Here is a 26,083-nt window from a genome sequence, read left to right as displayed (position 1 = left end):
TGAACAATTTTCATTTAAAGAGGTGCAGGTGGCTAGCAAGCAGGGGTCTGCTTTCACAGATAGAAACCTTAATTTTATGCAGTCATATCCAGGTTATCTCTTTCCCTGAAAATTGGTTCTGTTTACAGCATTTCAATAATGCAGATGGTATTTTTCCTAAGTGGAACATCAACCACAATTTTTAATGTGTTTAATTATTGATGTATCTGAATGCTGCAGTGTATTGGCTAAAGATTTTTTTCATGTGAAGAAAGCCTTCTGGTTCTGAATTTTGGTGCTACACCAGTTTTATTCATTTTTCTTTCAGGGGGATGTCGGATTTTCTTTGCTTCAAGTGATTGTGTAATGTAATTGGATCATTGCCTTCTCTAGTGAGTGTTGGGGTAGAATAGTTGTACAGGACAATTAAAAAGTCTCCATTTTATTTGATTATAAGAACACCTTCAACACCTTTTGTCTTCTAGTACAAAGGTGTTGCAGTGATTAAGTAGGAGTTGGATTGCCATGGACTCCATTCAGAATCAGTCTTGAGTTCCTTTATCATATTAACTTTATTTATAATAATGTTAACCGATCGATAGCTGCATAATTCTATTTTTGTATTTTATATTATTACTTTTTTAAAAACTGATCTGTTTCTTACACTAAACTGGTAGCTCTTTTGGGGCAGGACCATGTATTTTTTCATCTTTGCATTCAGTGTATCAGCACAGAGCTAATGATGATGATACTAGTAAACACTGCTGTATGTCAGGGATTGTGCCAAGTGCAATATTTGTTTTAATTCTCATCCCCATTTTATAGAAGAGAAAACTGAGACTTGGCAAAAGGAAGTAACCTGCTCAGTCTCACAACTAATGAAGGGATACAGCTGTGATTAGCCTGTTAACTGGGGAATTCCCTTTTTAATTATGCAACCTGTAACGGGCGCGTACTCTTTCACTAGGACGTGTCAGTACGTCACGCCCAGAGGACGTAATTTCATATTATTATTTTTATTTATACTTAATTAAAATAAATGAAATATATATATATTTTTTCATTTGTTTATATATAAAGCACAAAGGAAAAAAAAATTACAAATAGAAAAGAATACCAACAAAAAATGGAAACATCGAATTAAAAAATTATAAATTTTACAAACAATTATAAAGATTACAAAAAATATCAATATATACTATCCCTCTCAGGGCGCAACATATATTTCAAGGACGTATTCATATGTCCTACCTGTTCCCGATAGTGTTTACGTTTGACGTATTTATAGGTCCTTCTCAGTTAAAAGGTTAGTACCCATGGAGTCTGACTTCAGAGCCTCCATATTTAACTCTTACACTAACATTTTCTTAGAAACAGCTTGTAAGAATATATAGATATATGTAAAATATATTAGCTATCTCTTTTGAGTCTTAAACTGTGTGAAGCAGATATTATGTTGTATCTATATTATAGGTGAGGGGAAGTAAAGTGGACTATTTATATAGGGTCATGTATTTGTTGAGTGGAAGAATCTGGACTGGTCTGCCAGTCAAATCCAGGCTTCTTGATCCAACTCCCATGTTTTCCCCCTCTATCACAATTATAGCTATTGGAACAGCTATATGACTAATTGAGGATAAGAAGTGTCTTAAAAAACAAAAACACCTGTGTGTCTTTCTTTTTCAAATACCAGGAGCAAAATTCCCTGATAGATTATGAGGGCTCCTTGACAGTAGATCAGACAACTAAACTCGAACTCTGTCTCACTGAGTCTAGTGTTATTAAAGAGTGATGATGCTAAAATTGCTAGTTTTCTATCCTATGCTTCTCTTGTTTGTTTTATACTTGGTCACTATTGGATTATGTTTAACAGTTACAGTAATTCTGTAGTGGCATTTAATATAGCTGAACCAATATATGGCAACTGTTTATAACAGAGCCTTCATATGAGAGAGGGATTGCAGTTATACATTTGTAATACTTGAAGTAAATTTTTGAGTGTCTGGGTGAACTTAATTGTATGGGACTCTTTGATTGCCTTGTCAACTTTTTTTGTATTTCTGTGCAGAAGCTATAACAGTGACAAATTAGTTTTCCAGGATTTTTTTTCCTTAAAATATGTATTTTAAATACATTGAAGTGATGCTATATTGTGACTTCTTTTTTTTACATTGAAATATTGACATTAAAGTAATAGGAGGCTAACTCAGTGTCTATCATTAGAAGATTTATAAACTTTGGAATTTAGTAGATCTGGAAGAGATCATTATCTGCTTTACTCTCATCCTTTCCAGTATTTCAGGTAAGGAAATCAATTGATTTGTTCAAGGTCATACAGTTTGAAAATGGAGGACTTGGGACTAGGCCTAGGTTTCTCTGTTTTGCCACCGCGTAATCTTTTGCTTTTGCAAACTATTTTCTTACTGTGGCAATTTTGAAGCCATATTGTGACCTAAAGGGGGTGTCACATGGCCAAAGCCACAAGGTAAAGTGCTGTGGCTCATCTGCCCTGCAAATAAATGAGAGAGAGAGAGAGAGAGAGAGAGAGAGAGAGAGAGAGAGAGAGAGAGAGAGAAGTATGGTTTTTTATAGGAGCATTCAAATAGTAAACAGATGAAGGAGCTAGTTTCAGCCTTCTAGCTCCTATCAAGCCTTCTTCCAAGACCTTGAGAAGAAGCCAGTTTTGCTTCATTTAGTTTCTAGACAATATATTCAAATGCAGTCACATCATAGCCTATTTGGTTACAGTCATATCATATATCCTTTTTGGTTTTCCAGGTACATTGCCATGCATTATTATTATTATTTTTAATATATTTTATTGATTTTTTTTTGCCCCCCTCCTTCCCTCCCACACATCCCCTCCCTCCCCAGAGTTTTGTGTCCATTGGTTGTACTTATATGCCATGCATTATTTTTATATATAATTTTAGTTTAAAATGTTTGAGAATTTCTAAGACCCTCTTCTTATATTAATCTGACATGGTTGCTATGTTTATGTAAATTACCCTTCACCTAGGAATGTCATAATTGATTCCATTGTTCCAGATTGCAGATTTGAGTGTCAGGTAGTAATCTACATATTACTGGATCTTTTAAGAGTTGTTTTAATGTGAAAATTACATGAAATGAAAAATTAGAATTTTAATCTTGATTAGTTAGCTACAGACCTGGTGCTGGTCTGTCACTTGGCACACATCAATCCAACTCTTTTCTCACTTTGCACTTGTGAGTACACATGTGCATATATACATACATGAAAGTTCCCTTCTCCGATCTTGAAGGTACTACCAATATCTAGTAGATCTTTAGGGCCCTAAAACAGTCTTGCACAGTTTCTTGCTTGTTTTACAAGCTTGGAGGGTTAAAAAGAGTACAGGGAAGCTGCTGGAAGCAGAGAGACTCAAAACTTCAGTGGTTCAAACAAGGTACAATAGATGTTTATCTCTTATATGAGTTAAGAGGTAGGTCTGTTTTAACCAGGGTGGGCCCAGATTCTGCTCCATGAAATCATTCAGGAATCCAGATACCTTATATCTTGTTGCTCTCACAGGAAGGTATCCTCAGCTGCATGCTCAAAGACAGCTTATTAACACATCCATGTTCTAGACCATGGGAAGGAAGAAGAGAGAATATAGAGGGCACATAGTTGCCTTAAAAAGAGTTGAAAGTTGCTTAATAATTTTTCCTGGCATCTCGTTCATTCTGTATACTTAGAAACATGGTGTACCTGGTTGTAAATAACACTGAGAAATGTTGTTTCCGGCTGGGTTGTATGTGCCACAGTTAAATTTTGACAGAAAACAAAGGTAGGAGAGTGTCTATACCAAAAGGAAGAAAGGAAAAATGGATACTATTAGTCCCTTCAGAGAGTCAATAGGTAGAGAGTGATTAATAATATAGCCCTCTCCCTATCCATTCTTCTAATCTACTTAATACCACAACCTTTGAGGTAGATGGTATTATAACCATTTTGATTTTGAGATATTAAGTGATTGATTTGAAGTCACATGTTTGACTCAAAACTGAACTCATTACCTTAGTCTCTTGTGTTTTTTATCTCAGTGAATGACCACCGTTCTTTCAGTCACCCAAGCTAGGTATTTGGGATTTCCTCATGTTCCCATAATTCTGCAATCACTAAGCTATGTAGAGACCGTCACCTTACATTTCTCAAGCCTATGCCTTTTCCCCATCCCCACAACTGTTTGCCGCAGCTCAGACTCTCAGTGTTTTTTGCCCAGACAGTAGCCTCCATTCTTTCCTCTGCTGCCAGGGTCACCTCCAATGACCTCCTCTTTTCATCCTGACCTGCCAAACCACTTGCAGTTTCTGGGATTCACCATATGCTCTTATACTGCCAAACCTTTACTCATGTTGTTTCTTCTATTTAAATAGTTCTTCTTCTATACTTGGCAAACACAGCCTTGTTTTTTTTAAAAAAAATCTAGCACCAACATCCTCTGTAAAGCTGTTGCTCTCTTTTCTAGGTAGAGTTGACTGTTTTCTCTTCATGCTTCTCCTGTGTTGATGCCTGTCACTTTATTGTACTAATTTGTTATGTCTTCCTTATACTGTCAGCACTTATGGTGCTTGGAAGAGAACCACGACTCCATAATTGCTTGAATAACTGGAGTATGTGACAGACTGGTACTTGAATCTAAGTCCCATGTTTTTCCTATCATATAGACACATTCTATGTGAATGTGTACATACTTCTCAGAAATTGCTTACCAATACTGCATTTGGAGATCTGACCTTCCTGGAGCTCTTTTATTTGGCATTCAAGAGGAACACTGCCTGAGCCCTGGCTGGTGTGGCTCCGTTGGTTGGGTGTCAAGTGTGCTGGTTTAATTGGATCCAATTGGATTCCTGGTGAGGGCACATGCCCGGGTGCGGCCTCATCCCTGGTAGGGGCATGCAGGAGGCAGCTGATAAAGTTTCCTTCTCTCTCTCTCTCTCTTTCTCCCTTCCCCCCCCACCTTCCTCTCCCTTCCTCTCTCTCATAATTTAAAAAAAAGAGTAACTTTGCTTGAAAAAGGTTATTTCAAGAAATAGGTGCTTTTATGGCATCATCATTGCCCTGTCATGTGTTTAGAGTCCACATAAACTATTTAGTTAGTAAGAGTCCATTTCTTTGAAAGGTCATACTTTTACCTTAGAATAGTCAAACTTGTGGGAAAATTTTTTTCCATTTGGATTTTGGGTGTGTGTGCTTTATTTTTATGCAGGCATCGCTAAAACCATTGTCTGTAACTTGCAAAATAAATGTTGGATGCCTGACTTTAATTTTTAAAAAAATCCTCGCCAGAGGATATTTTTTCTATTGATTTTTAGAGAGAGCAGAAGGGAGAGAGGAGGGAGGGAGGAAGAGAGAAAGAGAGAGAGAGAGAGAGAGAGAGAGAGAGAGAGAGAGAGAGAGAGAGAGGAACATCAACCTGAGAGAGACACAGCGATTGGTTGCCTCCTGCACTTGGCCCCTTCAGGGGCTGGGGAACCTGCAGCTAAGGTTGACCAGGTATTGAACCCACAACCCTTTGGTCAATGGGCTGGTTTCTAGCCATTGAGCCAGATCGAGCAGGGACTTTAATTTTTTAAAAATATATTTTTATTAATTTCAGAGAAGAAGAGAGAGGGAGAGAGATAGAAACATCAGTGATGAGAGAGTCATTAATCTGCTACCTCCTGCACACCTCCCCCCCGCCCCCCCTCACTGGAGATCAAGCCCCCAACCCCCAGCCCGGGCATGTGCACTTATCAGAATCAAAACTTGATCTCCTGGTTCATAGGTTGATACTCAACCACTGAGTACACTGGTGGGCCTAATTTTAATTTTTATTGATTAAATCAAGGGACAAAAGAGGTTTGTTATATGCACACATAATAGAGGAAAGGTAGGCAAATTAGAAAAAAAATGCATCCTCATACAGATGGTTTTGTTCAAATTATTTACAAAGTAGATTTAAAAAAAGGAATAACGAGTTTACAAAAGGCATAATTTAGGGAGACATGGTAACGTCTTAGTTTTTGAGTGTAAATTCACTAGGTCATTATTTCTGATCATTGAAGCTTACTACTTATTGTGGGCCCAGCGGTCACCAACCTTTCCGACCTCACGGACCACCAGTGGTTCTCAGATCACCGGTTGGCGACCTTTGGTTTAAACCATCTGTTTTGGTGTTAATTCTTTAAAACTCAATTGGTGGATGTTAACATTATAAAGGGTAATAAAGCTTGAAATATGGCAGTCATTTGGTTTGGTTTACTTTTCAACTAATTACATGCAAATTTAAGTGTCTTTGGTAAAAAGGAAAGGGGGTATTAAGGCTGTAGTCAGCTATTTTGATCTCAGCTTGAGTCCTGCACACCTGTCACTGGCTTGTGGAAGTTTTCTTCCATAATTAAGAGCTCCTTTCTCACATTATTACTTAATTGGATGCCACAAGAGCCTGGTGAAACAGTGGAATCCTCTTAATTGCATACCAGCTCTTAAAACAAATCACCAATGTTTAATGTGGTATTGTTTTTGTAAGCCTTCCCTGGAAACAGTTTTGATCTTCTTCAAATCCAAAAGGAAATGTGCGTTTTGGAGCATTGAGTATTCTGCTCTTTATAAAAGTGGAAGTCATATAATTTACCTTGAAACATCTTTCTGCAAAGAGTTAAAGAACGTAATAACTGATGTTTACATGATGCTTTATGATTTGATCAAGTGCTTTCCCTTGCTTTATATAATAACTACATGTAGAAAGTTGTTATATTCATGCTTTCTATTTTACTGGTGAGAAAACAGGGTCAGGAGAGGGACTTGCCCAAGGTTCCACAATTAGAAAGTGGTGGAGACTCTGCAGACCCCAACCCTGCCTCCTCTTTGGGTACAGCATGCTGTGTCAATGAGCATAAACTGCATGTGTAGAAGTGTCATTTGTGGGTGTGTTTGTTCTTTTACTTGTCATTTGACATGTGGTCTCAGTTAAATATGTTTGAGTTTTTCTCTTCGAGCTTTCAAGCTTTACATAGAGAGGAAAGAGGTAGTACTGTAGCAGGTGAAGCAGCTATAAATTACTGGGGAATGACGGATTGTCCAGTTTCATGTTTGGATTATTACTATTTCTAGCTGAAACATCTTTCTGTAGGGTTAGCAGGGTATTGTGGTCCTGCTGCTTGCCTGAACAAGGCCCTTACAGTGTATTTAAGTGCTGAGTAGTTTTCAAAAATATATATATTTTATTGACTTTTACAGAAAGGAAAAAAGAGAGATAGAGAGTTAGAAACATCAATGAGAGAGAAAGATCGATCAACTGCCTCCTGCATACCCCCTCCTGGGGATGTGCCTGCAACCAAGGTACATGCCCTTGACCGGAATCGAACCTGGGACCCTTGAGTCCGCAGGCCAACGCTCTATCCAATGAGCAAAACCAGCTAGGGCTAAGTGCTGAGTAGTTTTGACAGCTGGTCTAAGTGAGCTTCTGTGGCAGTCACCTCCATTTAATGCCCCAGTGCCCATTTTCCTCTACTACATTAGGACTTAGTAGTGGAAAAAGCTGTTAAAAAAGGAAAGAATATATTTATTGATTTTAGTGAGGAAGGGAGAGGGAGAGAGAGATAGAAACATCAGTGATGAAAGAGAATCACTGATTGGCTGCCTCATGCACACCTCCTATTGGGGATCGAGTCAGCAACCCAGGCATGTGCCCTGACTGGGAATCCAACCATGACCTCCTGGTTCAAAGGTTGACTTTCAACCATTGAGCTACACCATCTGGGCTGGGAAAATGCTCTTGACAGGGAATCTAGAAATCTTGCTTCTACCGTTGTAGTTGGGTGATGGTCATGATTTTCTGCTTGACTTGTTCTCTTCGGGACTGGGTTTAGTCATTAACACCTCTGTGAAGACTTCCCTTAGTCCCTCTGGTTGGCCTTAGTGCCTTTTTATTTATGGGTGCTGTAACACTTTAACATATCCACTGTTGTAGCATTTATTATTTTTTACTGCAATTATGTTTCTTTCTCATTGGAACTATACCTCTAAACCCTTTTTCTACCAGACATCTGTACTTGTGAGTAATCATTCTTTTTCATCATTGATATTTCTATCTCTCGTTTCTTCTTCCTTACTGTCAGAGAGATAGAAACATCAGTGAGAAAGAAACATCGATCAGCTAGCTGCCGTCCCATATTTGGGATTGAACTCCAAAACCCCCGCATGTGCTCTGACTGGGAATTGAACTGGCAACCTTTTGGAGCAGGATGGCGCCCAGCCAACTGAACCACACAGTCAGGGCTAGCAGCTCCAATTTATTGAATACTTTCTTCAGGCCAGGCATTGTGTAGACATTCTACATAAACTATCTCTTAACCTTACTTAGCTAATAGCACTACCTGGTAGGTAGCTATTAGATACGTAGTATTGTCCTCAGAATTTAGGTTCTACAGTTAACAAGTGACAGAGCTGACCTTGTTGGTTGAATTATGATGGAAAATAAATGTGACTGAGCCTTCCAGAGCAGTTAGTCCTAAAGATACAGTTAGCCCTCACTTAACATTGTTGATAGGTTCTGCAACTTTAAGTGAAATGATGTGTAATGAAACCAGTTTACTATAGGATAATTGATATAAACAAGAGCGAAATTCACACAGCGTCTCAGCACTGTAATAAAACAACTTCAATGAAACAACATAAACAAGGACCTGCTGTACTAGGAGTATTTGAGAGTTCTGGCTTAGGTGAATGATAGACATGAACATAAAAGTAAATACCTGATAGGAATGAAATCTTGGTCTGGAATTATGTGAAAAGCCACCTGTGAATCTTTTCTTGCCATAGTTTTATTGATTGCACCAATTCATTACATTAGTATTAAATAATGAAAGATATAGAGAGTAGTGGCTTTAGAAAGTAGTGGTCACAAGGGTAATGTGTAGTATGGTGATGCCCCATTGAATAGCTCAGTAAATGTTCCTTTTCTGGATCTCTTGTGAATTAATATATTGCTTAATTAAATATTAATATATATTAATGCTTGGCTGGTACCAAGGGAATGTTTTGACTAGGTCTGGCAATACCAACCTGTTAGTAGGAAACCTTTAGTTCTTTATTGGGCTTTAACGTCAGAAATCAGATTAAGCAAGAAATCAAATTGAAAAGGATAGAAACCACTTTCACTTTGAAGTAAGATATCTGGATTGTAGCCCTAGCTGGTTTGGCTCAGGGGATAGAGTGCCGGCTTGTGTACTGAAGGGTCCTGAGTTTGATACTGATCAAGAGCACATGCCCGGGTTGCGAGCTCAACCCCCAGGCTCAGTCCCCAGTAGGGGGCATGCAGGAGGCAGCCGATCAATGATTCTCTCTCATCATTGATGTTTCTATCTCTCTCCCTCTTCTTTCCTCTGTAATCAACAACAACAACAACAAAACACACACACACACACACACACACACACAAATAGGTCCTCGGGTTACATCGGAGATCCGTTCCTATGGCGTATGTAATGTGGTTTTTGCTGTAAGTCGGAACCCACCTACATAAACACCTACATCACTCACATGGAGCGCACACACAGTAGTAATGAAGTGAAACAGTAAAAACAATATAAAAGAAAGATAACAATTCCTGACTTTGTAAATCAGTAAAAAAAAAACCATAAAGCACATATGTATGTACGTCGAAATGATGGAACTTGTGTTTTTTTAGTAAATAAATGGGAGATGGCAACATAACTATGAACGACGTACATTGAGTCTGACATAACCCGAGGACTGCTGATATATATAATGTTGAGAATAGTTTAAAAAAAAAGATATCTGGATTGTAGACCAAGGTCTGAATCAGATGATACTGAGGATCTGCTATATGATTTGCACAATGTTGTTTTATATAACCTCCAAAAGAGTTCTTCAGAGTAAGTATTATTCTCCCCATTTATAATGAGGGTCAGAGAGATGAAGAGAAGTCATACAGTGGTAAATATTCTCCTGTAATATTTTAAATCACAATCCTTCCTCAAGATCAGGAACCATATAGGAGAACATAAATGCATATTCTATGGACACAACAGTGTGGTGAAAGCCGGGGGGAGGGGAGGGAGCTGAGTGGAGGTGGGCAAATGGGGAAATAGGGGACATTTGTAATAGTGTCAACAATTAAAAATATAAAGCTTATTTTACTTCCCTTAAAAAAAGAATCATATAGAAGATACTTAAATTATTCAAAAAATTATTGTTCAAAGTGAGTTTAGTGTCATTTTTTTAGCCGTTACTTAAATGATACGGATATAACAATAAAATAAATTCAGGACTGGTAGGAATCTTGATAAAGATGTAGGTTTATGGATTTTTAAAAATGGCTATCCCATTATATGCCATAATTTTAATACCCTTCTTAGGGATATAGTAGGGTATACCATATTTGTGTGGTCATTGGTGTATTTATTCCACAAAGGATTTAGGGTAGCTTACAATAGTGACAATAAAATAACAGAAAAAGAAAATTGTTCAGTATTTAATGAGGATAGAATAATATATGTGTCACCTCACTTCCTGTAGGCAAGCTACAAATTGACCTCTTAATTTCCTAGAAACCTAGGACATAAGGATGACTTAAAAATATTTTTATTAATTTGTAGAGAGAAGGGTTGGGAGAGAGAGAGAGGGGGGGGAAGAGGGGGGGGGAGAGAGGGGGGGGGGGAGAGAGAGAGAGAGAGAGAGAGAGAGAGAGAGAGAGAGAGATGTGAGAGATGTGAGAGTGAAACTTCGATCAGCTGCCTCCTGTATGCTCCTTTCCAGGGACCAACCCCAACCTGGGCATGTGTCACAACTGGTAATCAAACTGGCAACCTTTTGCTGTATGGAACAGTGTCCAGCCAACTGAGCCACACCACCCAGGGCAAGGATGATTTTAAAGGAGAAAATAAGACAGTTCCGCTAGGAAAACAATTTAACATTTAACTGAGTTTGTCATTCATGCATTGGAAACAGCTTGGACATAGCTATATTGTCATAAAACCTGAACCAAATGCTCTTTGTTTACATGTTTTATACTGGCTTAAATAGTGCCTTTTTGTAAGATCCTACTTATAGGGAAGATGGATTAAAATGGACAAGCTGCAGTTTAAAGTAGTCTTGAGAGTAACTTCCCAGAGGTGGGACTTAATCTGCACTTCTGTGATTGTAGGAGCTCAGAAGAGGGGGGAGACCATTTTTAGCCTGGGTCACCAGGGGAGACTTCCCAGAGGAGGTATAGGTACATTGGGGGTCCAGCATGTATAGTTATCCCCACTTTTCAAAAGTTTGCATAGCTCCATTCCCCTTTATGAAGGACCTGTAATAGTACTCTTTTGCTAAATGAAATAAAACCAGATTTCTTTTAGATTTTACTTTTATGAAAAGCGAAAAGCAAAAATAGTGTTCAGTGCTTGTTTTTCAGCAAGCTGTTACAGAGGCAGCTTAAACCCGAGCAGCAAGAGCGGCTCAGCCACGCTCCTCGGCCTGGACGGCACTCAGTATGCCAGCTTCAAGCTGCCATAGCTTTCGAACTGTGTCTGTGAGCATCTGTACTTTATTTTTGGCATCTGTTAGCAAGATGTGTGCTAAAGTATCAGAAAAACCTAAGAGAGCTCATAAGGGTGTTGTTAATGCTTAGCATAAAACTGGACACAACTAAGCATTTTGAAGTGGTGAACGAAATTCAGGGTCTGGGAATGCTCAAAAAATTGTTCATGAAAATTAATGGTAATGGTTTCTTCACTTTACGCCATTTTGGCTTATGAAAGATTTTATAGGAATGCTCTGCTTTTGGGTAGGGGGGGAAACCCGTAGGACCATTTGGCTGGAATCGGGACTTCGTTAGGAGGCCAGACCATCCAAACACATTACAGGCATCCAGAGACTCCTGCTGCAGGATAGATTTCAGCCTCTTCCTTCTTCCCTGGGACTCAGAGACCCCTCATTTCTCTGTGCCAGTTACACTTCTGCCAAGACTGTCCTTTGTGGTCTGGTTTAATCCCTTTTTTCAGGATGGATATATTCTAAGGGAGCTGCTATTCTATTCTATTCTATGTTCAGACATACTTGCTCTTCTTTCAGTGTGCTTTTTCCTCCCATAAATGACTTTTTTCCCAACACACACGTTTCTGCATAATTCAGGCTCTTTTTTTTTTTTTTTTTTTTTTTGGTAAAAAGGAGAGCTGTGATATATTTCTGAGCTTTTGATATATTTGTTAATGGTGGAAAATGTGCTTTGGCATGTAGAAGCAATAATGGACTTTATAAGTATGTTAATAATAAATTAATAAGTTAAAATAATTTTTAAACCTCAACTGAGGTCATGCTTATTGATTTTAGAGAGAGAAGGACTGGGGAGAGAGAGAGAGGCAGAGGCAGAAATATTGATGTGAGAGAGAAACATTGATTGGTTGCCTTCCTGTATGCGCCATTTCTGGGCACCAAACTGGCAACCTAGGTATGTGCCCTGACCGGAAATCAAACCGGCAACCTTTTTGGTGTATAGTCCAGCCGGCCAGGGCAAAAGTATCTTGATTTTTTATTTTTTTTTATTTTTTTTTTTAAATATATTTTTATTGATTTTGTACAGAGAGGAAGGGAGAGAGATAGAGAGCTAGAAACATCGATGAGAGAGAGTCATCGATCAGCTGCCTCTTGCACACCCCCCACCGGGGATATGCCCGCAACCAAGGTACATGCCCTTGACCGGAATCGAACCCGGGTCCCTTCAGTCCCCAAGCCGACGCTCTATCCATTGAGCCAAACCGGTCTCGGCAGTATCTTGATTTTTAAAGTGGATAAGACAGGGATATCAAAAGTGAAAAAAAAAAAAAAAGGTTTTATACAACATATAATTTTTAAAAGAATAACATTCCATTACAAAATGGTATCTGACATTGTAGATATGTAATAAGTGTTTGTTGAATTGCATTGCTTTTTAAAAAACTTTATTTTGGAATAATTATAACAGGAAGTTGCAAAAAAATAGACTGACTGACTGTGTATCCTTTCCACTTGCCCCAGTGGTAACATTTTATATAATGTAGAAAAATAGCAAAACCAGGTAATTGATATGGGTATAATATATTCACTATACTATAGACTTTATTCATTTTCACTATTGTTTTACATGCATACATTCCTTTGTGTGAGTGTATAGTTCTATGCCTTTTTATCCCATGTATAGATTTGTGTCCTAGCTCCACAGCAAGACATCACCACAAAGGTACTCCTTTGTACTACTCACCCCCCATATATTTATACACACACCTCCCTCTCTCTCTCAGTCTGCTCTTCTCACTATCCCCTGGCAATCACTAGCATGTTCTTCATCTGTATAGTTTTGCCACTGTGAGAATGATATATAAATGGAATCATATAGTGTATAACCTTTTTAAATATATATATATTATATATATGTGTGTGTGTGTGTATATATATATATTATTTTTTAATTTTTATTTTTTTTATTTTTTATTGATTTCAGAGAAGGGAGAGGGAGGGAAAAAGAGAAACATCAATGATGAGAGAGAATCATTGATCGGATGCCTCCCACTGGGGATTGAGCCTGCAACCTGGGCATGTGCCCTTGACTGGAATCGAAATCTGGGATACTTCAGTCTGCAGGCCGATATTCTATTCACTGAGCCAAACCAGTTAGGGCTAGTGTATAACCTTTTTGAGATTGACTTCACTAAGCATAATTCCACCAGCCAGCATGGCTCAAATGGTTGAGCGTCGATCTATGGACCAGGAGGTTACGGTTCATTCCCCAGTGAGGGGCATGCAAGAGGCAGCCAATCAATGAATGATTCTCTCTCATCATCGATGTTTCATCTCTCTCTCCCTTCCTCTCTGAAATAAAAATAAATAAAAAAGCATAATTCCCTTGAGATTCATCAGATTGTTGCATATATCAATATTTTTTCTCTTTTTTTGCTGAATAGAATTCCATTATAAAGATGTATCAGTGTTTATGTAACCATTCACCTGTTGAAGGACATTGGGGTTGTTTCCAGTTTTTCTTACAAATAAAGCTGTTTATGAGCATTTCATAACATCCACTGAATTTATCAACATGAAGGTCATTCAGAACTTTAGTGAAATACGATAAAGTGATTAATGGGGATTGTTTAGCTGATATCTGTTTCATTGAAAAATAGAATGTTAATCTGGAGTGGATATTATCATCTGTTTTAGTGGATTAGAATTTTTTTTTTTTTAAAGCACTAGAACTTTTCCTACCAAATGTTATATGAGGGTTCATACAAAAAGATCAAATCGGAGCTGCTCTGTGAGGTGGGGCTTAAAACACTACTCCTTATCTCCTTTCTGTTTACTTCTGGTCCTTTAGATATCCCTCAGTTCTCTGAAGATCATTTTGAAAACACTGATCTATGTGGTTTCTTATTACTGAAGGGGAATCTTAGGGTTAAGGAGAGGCGGTCCCTTAGCAAAGCATGCACAGCAGGCTTTAAGTTTAGAACTAGTATTAGTATATTAACACTGATGTCTCTAGATCATCTTCCTGAGTGCTCTCCACAGCTTGACTCTATGTAATACCCTCTCTTCCCCAGACTAGCAGTTCTGACCCCTGAGTCTTCAGGGTCCCTTTGACATGACAGAAACGTACCAAGGAGGGGCCTGGAGGCACTCTGCTTCCTTCATTGTTTCATGTTAGTTCCTGGAAGTGATGGGCACTGTGGTGGTTGTGTTTTCCAATTTTCATCCCACCTTAAGCAATTAGTGTAAGTTAATTATCGTGGTAATTCCACGCCCCATGCCAGTTAATGAATTAGGAATGGACATGTGCCCAAAGGCTAGCCAGTGAGACATGACAGAAATGCTACCGGAGGCTTTTGACAAAGATTCTTGGCGCCAAAACAAAACAAGGCAAAACAAAAACAAGAAAGGTAGCCTAGTTTTTGCTACTTATTCATTTATTTAGACCACATGTGTCAAACACAAGGCCCGCGGGCCAAATCCGTCCCGCCAGGCCTTGCAATGTGGCCCGCACCGCGCTGTCATCACTGCACTCCGCTGCGTTTCCATCACAATGACAGTTTATGACTGTTCAGTAAACCATTCAGCCCGCGATTTAGGCTGGATTTTAGATTTTGGCCCCTTCTCTGATTGAGTTCGACACCCCTAATTTAGACTAAACTGAGCCTGTTTGGTCTGATTTGCAAATCTCTGATTTGCAGAGTTTGTGTCAGACCAGGTGTCAGTAGTTTGCTACCGTTTTCGATGCCGCTGTCCTTAGATCCATTTGCCTTTGTGTCTCAACTTTGACACCTTCTCTCAGAGGTCTTTTATGGCTGGATTGGCTGTTCCTTCTCTGTGCTAACCACCTACCCTTATCTTTTTCCATAGAGCTGCCAGAGTGAGCTTCTTCTCCTCTGGTGCCCTTATTAGTGGATTCATCTGCAGCTGCTTGGCTAACAGGACATGAGGCATTCAGGGCCTCGGGACAGGCCCCGAGGACTTCTGCAACCACAGCTTTCTCCACAGCTTGCACGTTGTACGTTAGCAACAATGAAAGGAATGGCCTTTCCTCAGACATGTCAGATTGTTTGTATTTTCAGGGCTGTCCCTTTTTCTTGGAATGCCCTACTCCCCTTTCTCCAGGTTCATGCCTTTCTCTTGGAAATCAGTCATCTTCCATGAAACCATCCCTGACATCTCTAGACTCTTTTGTCACATTCTTGTGCTGCCTTCCGTCATGATCTTTATCACACTGATGGTAATTGATAGGTTCCATACTCTCAAGGAACTCACAGACTTCAGCACTAGGTTTCTGCCATCTTCTTCACTCATTGAACTTGGCTTTGCTGCTGACAGACATTCTGTAATGAAAGTGACCTCCTGGGAATCTGATTGGATTTTCTCCTTACTGCTTTTTCTTTGTGTTTTACCCCTGTAGTTGTGTCAGTTCTCACTAAGATGAACATAATACTTTTGTATAAAGATAATATGCCTTTTATTTTCTGTAACCTCCACTTTAGCTTTCATATTTGACCCTCTTACTGTCCTCTTCCTTATTTGTTCATAGCTTTATCCTCTTGTTAGTTTCAGATTTAATTGCTTCCTCTATGTTCAGGTTAAATAAATTAGAGCTTTGCTTCTTTCTCAAAGAGACACTGATTTTCTCCTTATTTGGTCACTTTCCTTTTTCACCTTTTCATCATTCATTAGTAGTACTTTCTGACTCAGAGGTTTCTACTTGCAATCAGAGAGATTGGAAAAACTTGACCAATCTCACAGTTAATGTTTAGAATATGGAGATAGAGCAAGCCCCAGGAGAAAAAAATCTAGAACTAGTTTCTGAAAAACCAAAGAGAATTCTAGTTCCTGTCCTACCTAAGTGATCTTAATCTTTAATCTCTCTGGGACTCTGCTTCTTATCTGTAAAACAGGCCTTCAAGAATACTTCAATTTACAACACCGGCTTGATAAAATACATCAATTCACAAAATAATACATTCTTATTGCATGGCTACTCAGGGAAGATTGTGTGATAAATTCAGAGAGGTATTCCTCTTTCACAGACTTATATGTCTTCAGTTCATTCACTCAACCATTCATTCATTATTCAACTGGTTAACAGATATTTATGGAGGTTTTATGCTAAGTATTAGATGGGAGGAATATGGCAAATAAATTGTAATTCAGTGTGATACATGCTATGATATTGGCATGAAATAGTAACAGCAATAACAATTAAAGTTGATTGCCTGCCATGTCAGGCACTGTTCTAAATCCTTAACCTATATTGTTTCATTTAATCCTCACAATAAACTTTTAAGGCTTTTGCTATATGGTGCATAATTACTGTTCTATAAACAAGTGAGGTGCACAGGAGAGTATAAAACTAGTTAGCATTTATTGAATGCCCACATAAGCCAGATGTTTTATATATATTTTATATACATTTTCTTTCATCCTCACCACAACTCTGCAAGGTTAGGTATTATTTTGCACAAGAAGAAATAGTCTCGGAGGTTTAAGCAATGTGTTAAGTTCTAAGTTAGGTATTATAATTTTGCACATGAAGAAATAGTCTCAGGAAGGTTAAGCAATATGTTAAATTCATGCAGTTTGTAAGAGATAAAGTTGTAATTGAAACCAGTTTTAGTCCAATTCCAAAGCCTTGGCTTTTCAGATTTTGTTGGTACAAGGCAGGAGGGTAGGTAAAACTCTCTAGACTAAGGAACTATGGGATCAGTGACATCAGAGCCCATTGCCTTTAGGAGAATAAGAGGTAAAACTGAAAGATACTTTCTTAAAATTGTGAGATTGCTCATTCCATGTCCCCATACGTCCCCTCCTCTCTAGGACAGACTACAGCGGTCACCAACCAGTAATGGTGGTCCGTGAGGTCTGAAAGGTTGGCCACCGCTAGAAATTCTCTCATACAAGCTTGAGTATGTAGGTACTTCCTAAGTATTATACTTGAGACTCTTGCTATTGATGACACATGGCAGTTCTGAATGCTTTAGCCAAGTGCCTAATAACTGAAAATGCTGTATTCATTCAGGGCAGCTGCACCATGCAACCAGATGGGTTTTAAAACTGGCATGTTCATATATATAAAAAAAAAAGCTAATTAAAAAATGTCAATTTGCAATCTGATGTTGCCATGTTAGAATATTCTAATTTCCCCCCCCAATAGGGAATAGGAAGTGTTTCATTAAACTCCTGCTCAATTGTTTACACTTGTTGCACATTGCACAGATGTGCTCAGCTGGCTGAAATGTTTTCAAAATTATGAGCAGAAAAAAATGTGCAGTTTTAGTTTGAAGTCCAGAATGGCTATTGAATTAGAGTGCAGTGTAATTTTTTAGGGCTTATGTAATAGACTTTGTTGCGTTTGTAGTTGTGCTATATAATTAAATCATGGTGTTACAGCTTTTACTACTAGAGGCATAGACTAATGGAGAGAGACCCATTTAAAATAGGTTGTGTTTAAAACTGTTTGCATCAGATGGGTGCTGTCTCATCTCTTTTAAAAATTGTGGTAAAATATACTGTCTTTTTACTTTGTGTAGCAACTTCCTGCCTGATCTCCCTGTTCCTGTCTCACCTCCCCCAGATTATCCTTCCGACTGCTTCTCTGTGAGCATTGTTAAATATATATTGCACTCCTTTTTCCTGCTTTAAAACCTTCAGAGGTTCCTATGGTGTTGAGGATAAAATGCAAACCCTTTAGTTTAGTTTACAAAGTTTTTTTATGATTTGGCCTCTGCCTGCCTCATTAGTCTTAAATCTTACTTCTTTCTCCTGTTGTTCCAGTCGGACTGAACTATTTGACATTTGCTGTCCAGGTGACATTTCCGTACCTTCAGAAATGCCATTGTTTCTGTTTGTGACAGCCTCCCACCCTTTCGTCATCTCTCAACCTCTTAATTACCCTTTAACACGGGTGGGGAACGTCCGGTCCCCTGGGCTGTGTGAGGCCCACAATATCATTTTGGTCTGGCCCTGCCAAGGCATTAGGGGTGAAAATTAAACGTTTGACCAAACATAGCAGGTTAATTTTTAAGTTGACAATTTTGTATGGTCTGGGAATGATGTTACTACTATCCAAGCGGCCCCTGGCAGAAAAAGGTTCCCCACTCCTGCTTTAAGATACCGCTTGCGCTTATTTCTGATCAACCTCCCTGTGGGTCCACCCCTCTCGCCCCCACCACGTTTTACCACTGGGTTCTGAGCCTCTCTTTGTGCTCTTCATAGTTCCCCTTATCGCAGATCACTTGCAGCTTTGTGTCATTCCAATTTATGTTTCTGTCTGCCACTAGAATTTATTTCTCTTTAGTTCCTAACCCTTAACAGGTCCTCAGAAAATGTGTGCCAATTTCTTTTTTTTTTTTTTTTTTTTTGTAATGTAAAGAGCATACTGAGGATATATTAATTTTTGGAGTCCCCAAAAGTGTGGTAAATTTCTAAGTTTTTATTTTTGCCGAGTTGTTTGTTCCAATATTTGAAAAAAAAAAAAAAAGGTTCCTTTTGGAATCACCTGAAGTTTAGTTACATGCTAAACCTGAAAAAGAAATGTCTCCATAGTAGTGGGGATTTGTTTTGTAGAGAGGGGCCAAGCAAAGGCTTTCCGAGTATCTCTAACTATTGTAGTTCCTACCTGTTTCCACAAGTTGGGATAGAGGCAGATTAGTATCCTGACTCTAGTTTACAGGGGACATTGACTATATGGAGGAGAGGCCCTGGTGGTGTGTGGTAACAAGAAAAATGGAACGAGCTCTGTCACCCAGTGTCATTCCTAAGAGACATTTACTGGTGATTTACTAAGTGTTGAGGTAAAGAAAGAAATTCGGCATAGCTCCTGCAGACTGCCTGCTAGTCAGACTGTGCCTAAGGGAACATACACGATTTACACAGCCCTGTCCAGTATAGACCTTTCAGATAGAAATGTTCTGTCTCTGTGCTGTCCAATATGGTAGTCACCAGCCACATGTGGCTTTTGAGTGCTTGAAATGTGGCTAGTGTGACTGAGAAACTGAAGTTTAAATTTTATTTAGATTTAATTAACATAAATTTGAATTTAAGTAGCTACATGTATCTAATGGCTACTGTACAGGAAAGCACAGATCTAGAGGGGCAAATCAATAAAGAGATAGACATGTTAATAAGGAAGTATAATTAAGTGTAGCAGGTGCTATGATAGAAATATATCTAGGGTTCTATCTAGAATTGGGTCAGATATATCTGGAGCAAAGTGGAACCCAGAATAAGTAGATTAGTTAGTCCTGGAAGTGGGGGAAAATAATTTTATTTTTAATTTTTTTTAATTTTTTAATACATTTTATTGATTTTGTACAGAGAGGAAGGGAGAGAGATACAGAGTTAGAAACATCGATGAAAGAGAGTCATCGATCAGCCGCCTCCTGCACACCCCCTACCGGGGACGTGCCCGCAACCAAGGCACATGCCCTTGACCGGAATCGAACCCGGGACCCTTCAGTCCCCAAGCTGACGCTCCATCCATTGAGCCAAACCGGTTCTGGCGGGAAAAATAATTTTAAAAAGTGTCATAGCCCTAACAGGTTTGGCTCAGTCGATAGAGTGTCAGCTGCAGACTGAAGGGTCCCGGGTTATATTCTGGTCAAGGGCATGTACCTGGTGGGCACATCACCAGTAGAGGGTTTGCAGGAGGCAGCAGATTGATGTTTCTCATCGATGTTTCTAACACCCTCTCCCTTTCTCTCTCTTAAAAAAATCAATAAAAAAACCACTTATTTATTTATTTTTATATTTTATTGATTTTTTTTACAGAGAGATAGTTAGAAACATCAATGAGAGAGAACCATCGATCAGCTTCCTCTTGCACACCCCCCACCAGGTATGTGCCCGCAACCAAGGTACATGCCCTTGATCAGAATTGAACCTGGAACCTTTCAGTCCACAGGCCGACACTCTATCCACTGAGCCAAACCGATTTCTGCTAAAATATATATTTTTAAAAGTGTCATAGCTTTATGAGTCTTAAAAGATGAGTGGAAGCTCAGGAAATGTGGTTCAGTGGTTGAGTGTTGACCCATGAACCAGGAGGTCACAGTTCCATTCCCGGTCAGGACACATGCTAGGGTTTCTGGCTCAATCCCCAGTAGGGGGCATGCAGGAGGCATCCAGATGATTCTCTGTCATCATTGATGTTTCTCTCTTTCTCTCTGAAATCAACAAAAACATTAAATTAAATTAAATTTTTTAAAAAAAGATGAGTAGTTATACCTAGTTGTCACATAATGTTAGCTTAAAGGGTTATCACTGCCTTAAAGAATTTTTAGGTTACCAGTTTTCTAAGAATCAAGATATAATGAAACATAATTACTCCTAATACCTCACTGTATACAATATAGTCTTTTGTGTGTGTTTTAATTTTTCATTGATTTTAGAGAGGAAGGGAGAGGGAGAGAGAGAGAAACATCAATGATGATAGAAAATCATTGATCAGCTTTCTCCCACATGCCCCACACTGGGAATCGAGCCTGCAACCTGGACATGTACCCTGACCAGGAATTGAACCATGACCTTCTGGTTCATAGGTCGATGGGTTACACAGTATAGGTTTATTTTTGATTCAGAAAGAAACCTAGGAATTAATAATGTAAGCAGTTAAACATGAGCAGAGCAAGGATGATGGGCTGGCCAGGTACGAACAGCAGGTCAGCAGGGCAGATAGCTCTGGGTGCCTAGCAATGGGCAAACCTGGGAAAACAAGGAACTGGCCCCAAGGTAACCTTTCCTTCCCTACCCCCTGACCTTTCATATCGCTGGCCATGCAGTTCAGACCCTTCCGTGGCCTTTTCTTCCTGGCATGTTGTTAGTCCTGCAAGTTAGACCCCCTTGAATGGGGAAAGAGCAAGGGGGCCTGGAAAACAGCCCGTAAGCATTAAACCCCCAGGGCAGTGAGGTTCTGGTCTGCATCACATGTCTTTAGGCCTCAGTTGCATTTCAGTTCCAGGCCCAGGTAAGCAGTAAAACCTGACAGCCAGACCATGACTGACTTCAGGACCAATTGTGTTAACTAATGACTTCCTGCCCTCATGCCCACCAACCAGTAGAGACCATGACTCTGAAAGGACACACCTGGAAAGCTGATGAATATTCGATTGGGATCCTCTCCTGAGACCTTAAGATAAATAACCCTCAAGACCAGCACCCACCCTGCACCTACTCCACCCTGTTCCCTCAGGCGTCTTTTCCTTGCCTCTCTCTGCTAAGCTCCAAGGGCTCTTTTGCTTCTGTAAATTGTTTCCTGAACCCATTTCTTCTGTGGCTCACTATTTTTACCTCTGTGACTTTCTATAAATAAACTTTCTCTTATAGTTTGAGTCTAGGCTCTGAATTTTCTTAGAACTCAAGTACCAAGGTCTAATACCTGCTGCTGTTTTCTCCCACCAGCATTACTATATATGTTCTTGTGTTGTTGTTTTTTTAATTGATTTTAGAGGGGAAGGGAGAGAGAGAGAGAAACAACAATGAGAGAGAGACATTGATGGGTTGCCTCCTGCATACCTCCAACTGGGGATCGAGCCCATAACAGGCATGTACCCTGACCAGGAATTGAACCTGTGAACTCTTGGTTCATGGGTTGACTCTCAACCACTGAGATATACAAGCTGGGCAACATTACTATATAAAATTGATGAGAATGTTGGTAAATTGATAATCCCTTTAAAAAATATAGTAATGATATATATATTAGTTGGCACTTGAATTTTAAAATGGAAAAATGTTCAATTTTTGAATGAACAAGCAGCACTTACTAGATATAGGCTAATTTTCTAGCCACTGGCAATAGAGTAACATAAAGGTGTTATGAGATTTACTGGTTGGAAGAGCATACCATACCTTGTGCTAAGCTGTATGTGAACATAAGTCCCTACAAAAACAACAACATGCTATCATTGAATGTAGAATGTGTGCTATGAACATGATTACTGTAAGTCAGGAAGGGAAACGAACACTACTCTGGGCCAATTATCATAGAGTTTGTAAAATGGATGACCTTATCTATCCCAGGAGAGGTGGATAGAACTTAAGTAGACCAAATTTTTGTAGTAATGAATCTTGTGGGAACTGTGGCAACTAGAGATGCTGAAGCAGGATTGCAGACTATCTTTAAGGGGCAGCGGGTTCATGCTTGGCAGGTACTTACAGTTGTTGAAAAGAAAGGCAAGAGCCAATTTGCAAGAGAGCCTTAGATACGAATTAAGGTGTGTCGACTTTATTCTGAAGGTAGTGGGAGCTGTATAAAAGTTTTATTTGGGATTTGCTATCACCTTTTTTCAGAAGCAATTGTAGGTAATCCATTGGGGAGGTGGCCTGCAGATACAGTATGCTTTTGTGTGTATGGTATTTATGAAAATTTATGGATTGCATGGCGGGTTATGATAAGAGCACTCTTGAGTAGTGCTAGTACACTGGAAGAGATGGAGGGGCTCTTTCAATCTGATTTTACTAATTTACCATATGTTCAACAAATATGAGTGCCTATCTGTGCCATGTTCTGTGCCCTGGGGATCTAGATGAAAGTCATAGTTTTCAGCCCTCAAGAAGCTCATAATTTGACTTTTGTCTGCTGTGAATTCCTATTTGATAAATCAGGGGCATCCAATCCATCTTGGGGAATATGGATGAGGGCTCAGGCAGGTGGTGCTGACCATCCATTTTACATATCCTTTAGTTTCTGCCACATGGTTGTGATTTCTTTTTCTCCCTAGTAGATGCTATTTTCTCCCCTCACTTTTTTAGCCAGAGAATTCTTGTTTGCCCTGCAGCCTGACTAGAACACTGTGGCTATTTCTATTTCTATTACTCTGTTAATTAGGTTAATTATGGCTTAAAAAAATTCCTCCTGTATATGTGTTCTTGTTTGAGAGAGAATAGAGGAGAGGAAGTAGACTCAGCAAGTCTCTGAGCAAAAACAGCTCTGCTGCAAACATCCCAACTTCTAGGTGAGCCAGAAGTGCTCCTGAGATGCCTCAGGATCATCACTCATTACACTGTCATCCAGTAAGTCCAGTTTTTCCATTTGTTTTAGTAAGCAGATATTAACTTTGTTTTTGTGCCTAGGCTGTGTTAAACACTCTCTGAGCTCACCTTTGTATTGAAATCAAGGAAGGAAATGTTGGACTGAAAAGAAAATAATTTAGAAGTTGATGAGTAGGTACAAAAAAAAAAAAGGCTGGAGATTCTGGTAGTTGCAGTCTCTTCAATATATTCATTTATTATAAAAAGAAACAGCAAGTGCATTTCTGTCATTTTTTCTCATCACTGGCTACTAGCTGTACTCAGGCACTTAACCAGCCAGGCTTCCTGCTGACCTAAACCTGCTTTCCTTAGGAAAATCAGATCGGAGCCAAGTCCTCCATCCTTATAAGACCATCTGTTTTCAGGCCCACAGCTGCTGCCCTTACAATTGCAACCCAACACAACTGGAATGATTTATTCATTTCCAGGTAACATTTGTGCACCAGGCTTCCAGCTAAGTACAGTATCAGCTTTACACTTAATGAGGCATCCGGCACAGGTGGTGAGCTGCACCAGAAAGGATGCTCTGGCTTAGAAACGGCTTATGGACAGGTGGAGGTAAGCTGTTAGTCCTAAGAATATAGCCAGAGGGAGAGCAGAGTGAACACTGGGCAATAAGGGAGAATTTCTTGTCCAGCAGAGTCTTGATTGTATACCCTATATTTTTGGAATTTCGAGATAATGTAACTCATCTTTTAAGTTAAATGTACCACTGCTGAGTTAGGTGAGAAAATTAATATCCAGAGAAGGGAAGAATCTTTAAGCTGCATAGCAGTTTGGCACAGCTAAGACTAGAACTTGGGTAGTATTCCAATTCCTGGTCCAGTGCTTACCTCCGCATATTTTGTTGTGCAGTGAAACACAAGTATTTTTTATTTTTCTTATATGTAAAATGAGGATAATTAACACTTGTTCTGAATTGTTTTGAGGATTAAAAGAGATAAATTATATAAAAGCTGCTTAGGTCATTTTTGATAATCAGAAAGGACTAAATAAATGTTCATCTCTTCTTCAGTTCAGTTGAGCAAACACTGATTAAGCATCTATCTTGTGCCAGTTCAATTTACTTAAATTATCTTATTTATCATTTATGTTTCTTTCTCTCTTCATCATATTGAGGGTCTATTTGGTATAATAGTACTTTTCTTCCATGACAAAATCTTTCCATAGTCAAATCTCCATAACCAAACACAGTTGGCACAAACAAGTGATGCTTACTTTTAGAAAAATCTAGAAGTCAGAGTCTAGTATGAACCTGTGGTGATACCTAGTATGAGTCTATGGACCAATGTAGCTAGAGTTAGTCTGTCTATGACTCTTGACTTCTGCCCCATTCTACAAGGTGATTTGAGGATTCTCAGTTTGGAGGGGAAATCATAACTATGACAGCACTCTGTTACTTCAGAGAAGTGTAGTTTCTCTTTTGGAATATTTGGTTTTTATAAATTGCTTCTTTTTCACCTTAGGTTTTAGGCTCTTGGATAAGCCATCTGCTTCTCAAATCCAATTTTCCTTGACCACCAAGGGCTTGCAGGCAGTTGTTCAGATGGAGAATAAAAGCTTTCTTCAGTTCCTGGTGGTTTTATAAGAGTGGGAAGGCCTCAGGGAGAGAAATTGCATTGGCTTAATGGAATTCATTTGTGATGTGTGCCTGACTATGCAGTATTTTATTTACCAGGAACTCTGCTGGGACTGGCTGAGGAGGAGATATGATTTTGGAATGGAGTTCTGTCAACATGGGTTTTGGCTATTTCTGTCCTTGCCAATATCAGCTAGGGCTCCAAAGAGCTTGTTGGGAATGCTGCTGCTACTGCTTGTGTGTGTGTGTGTGTGTGTGTGTGTGTGTGTGTGTGTGTGTGTGTGTAAGATTAGCTCTGAGAGTGGTTGGAATTTGCCACTGTCAGTGGGAATTTGGAGGGTGAGGGGTTGGGATGGATGCATGTCTTCCTTAAAACCAGGCTGAGAGAGATACTCTGACAAGGTAACATAACACAATCTTTGTTCTTTTAAAGAAGATCTGAGGAGATGGGGGGGGGGGTTAGTGGGGGGAGAACCAAACCTGGTGGTGGCGACCTTGGAATACTGGTTTCCTCAAGGGCACCACTGCAGTGTTTCTGGCTGCTGGTCTCTGAGAGATAGAAGGGTCTGTTTCACAGTTAACTGAGAAGTTACATTAAGTAGAATCTATACTGTTTGGCCAACAGGGACCATGAATAGGTTACTAAGTAAAACATGTTGTTAGTATGCACTAAAAACATAACTCTCAAGAGTTGTATTAGCTTAAGAAGGGGGGGGGGGACAATTTGAGTAATATAAATGTATACAAAAGAGAAACATTGTGTCTTGCAGGCAAACTGCTGTTTTGTTGTGAGATAGGAAACTTTTATGTGTATCTTTTGAATTAGTGCTTAAAAAGAACAGCCTGAGGCCCAGCTGGTGTTGCTCAGTGGTTGAGCATCGACTTATAAACCAGAAGGTCACTGTTCAATTCACAGTCAGGGCACATGCCCGGGTTGCAGGCTCGATCTCCAGGAGAGGGCATCAGGAGGCAGC

General features: G+C 39.3%; 1 protein-coding gene across 6 annotated transcripts in view; it reads left to right on the top strand.

Annotated features, from left to right (window-relative positions):
• The window catches only part of FAM168A (family with sequence similarity 168 member A), a 138,304-nt gene that overhangs the window by 26,041 nt on the left and 86,180 nt on the right, over window positions 1-26,083 (top strand). The gene's annotated exons all lie outside the window — the stretch shown is intronic.

This window comes from Pipistrellus kuhlii, unplaced genomic scaffold (genome assembly GCF_014108245.1).
Source record: "Pipistrellus kuhlii isolate mPipKuh1 unplaced genomic scaffold, mPipKuh1.p scaffold_m20_p_9, whole genome shotgun sequence".
NCBI lineage: Eukaryota > Metazoa > Chordata > Mammalia > Chiroptera > Vespertilionidae > Pipistrellus > Pipistrellus kuhlii.
The sequence above is the reverse complement of the archived record's forward strand: the minus strand, read 5'-3'. Positions and strand labels throughout refer to the sequence as shown.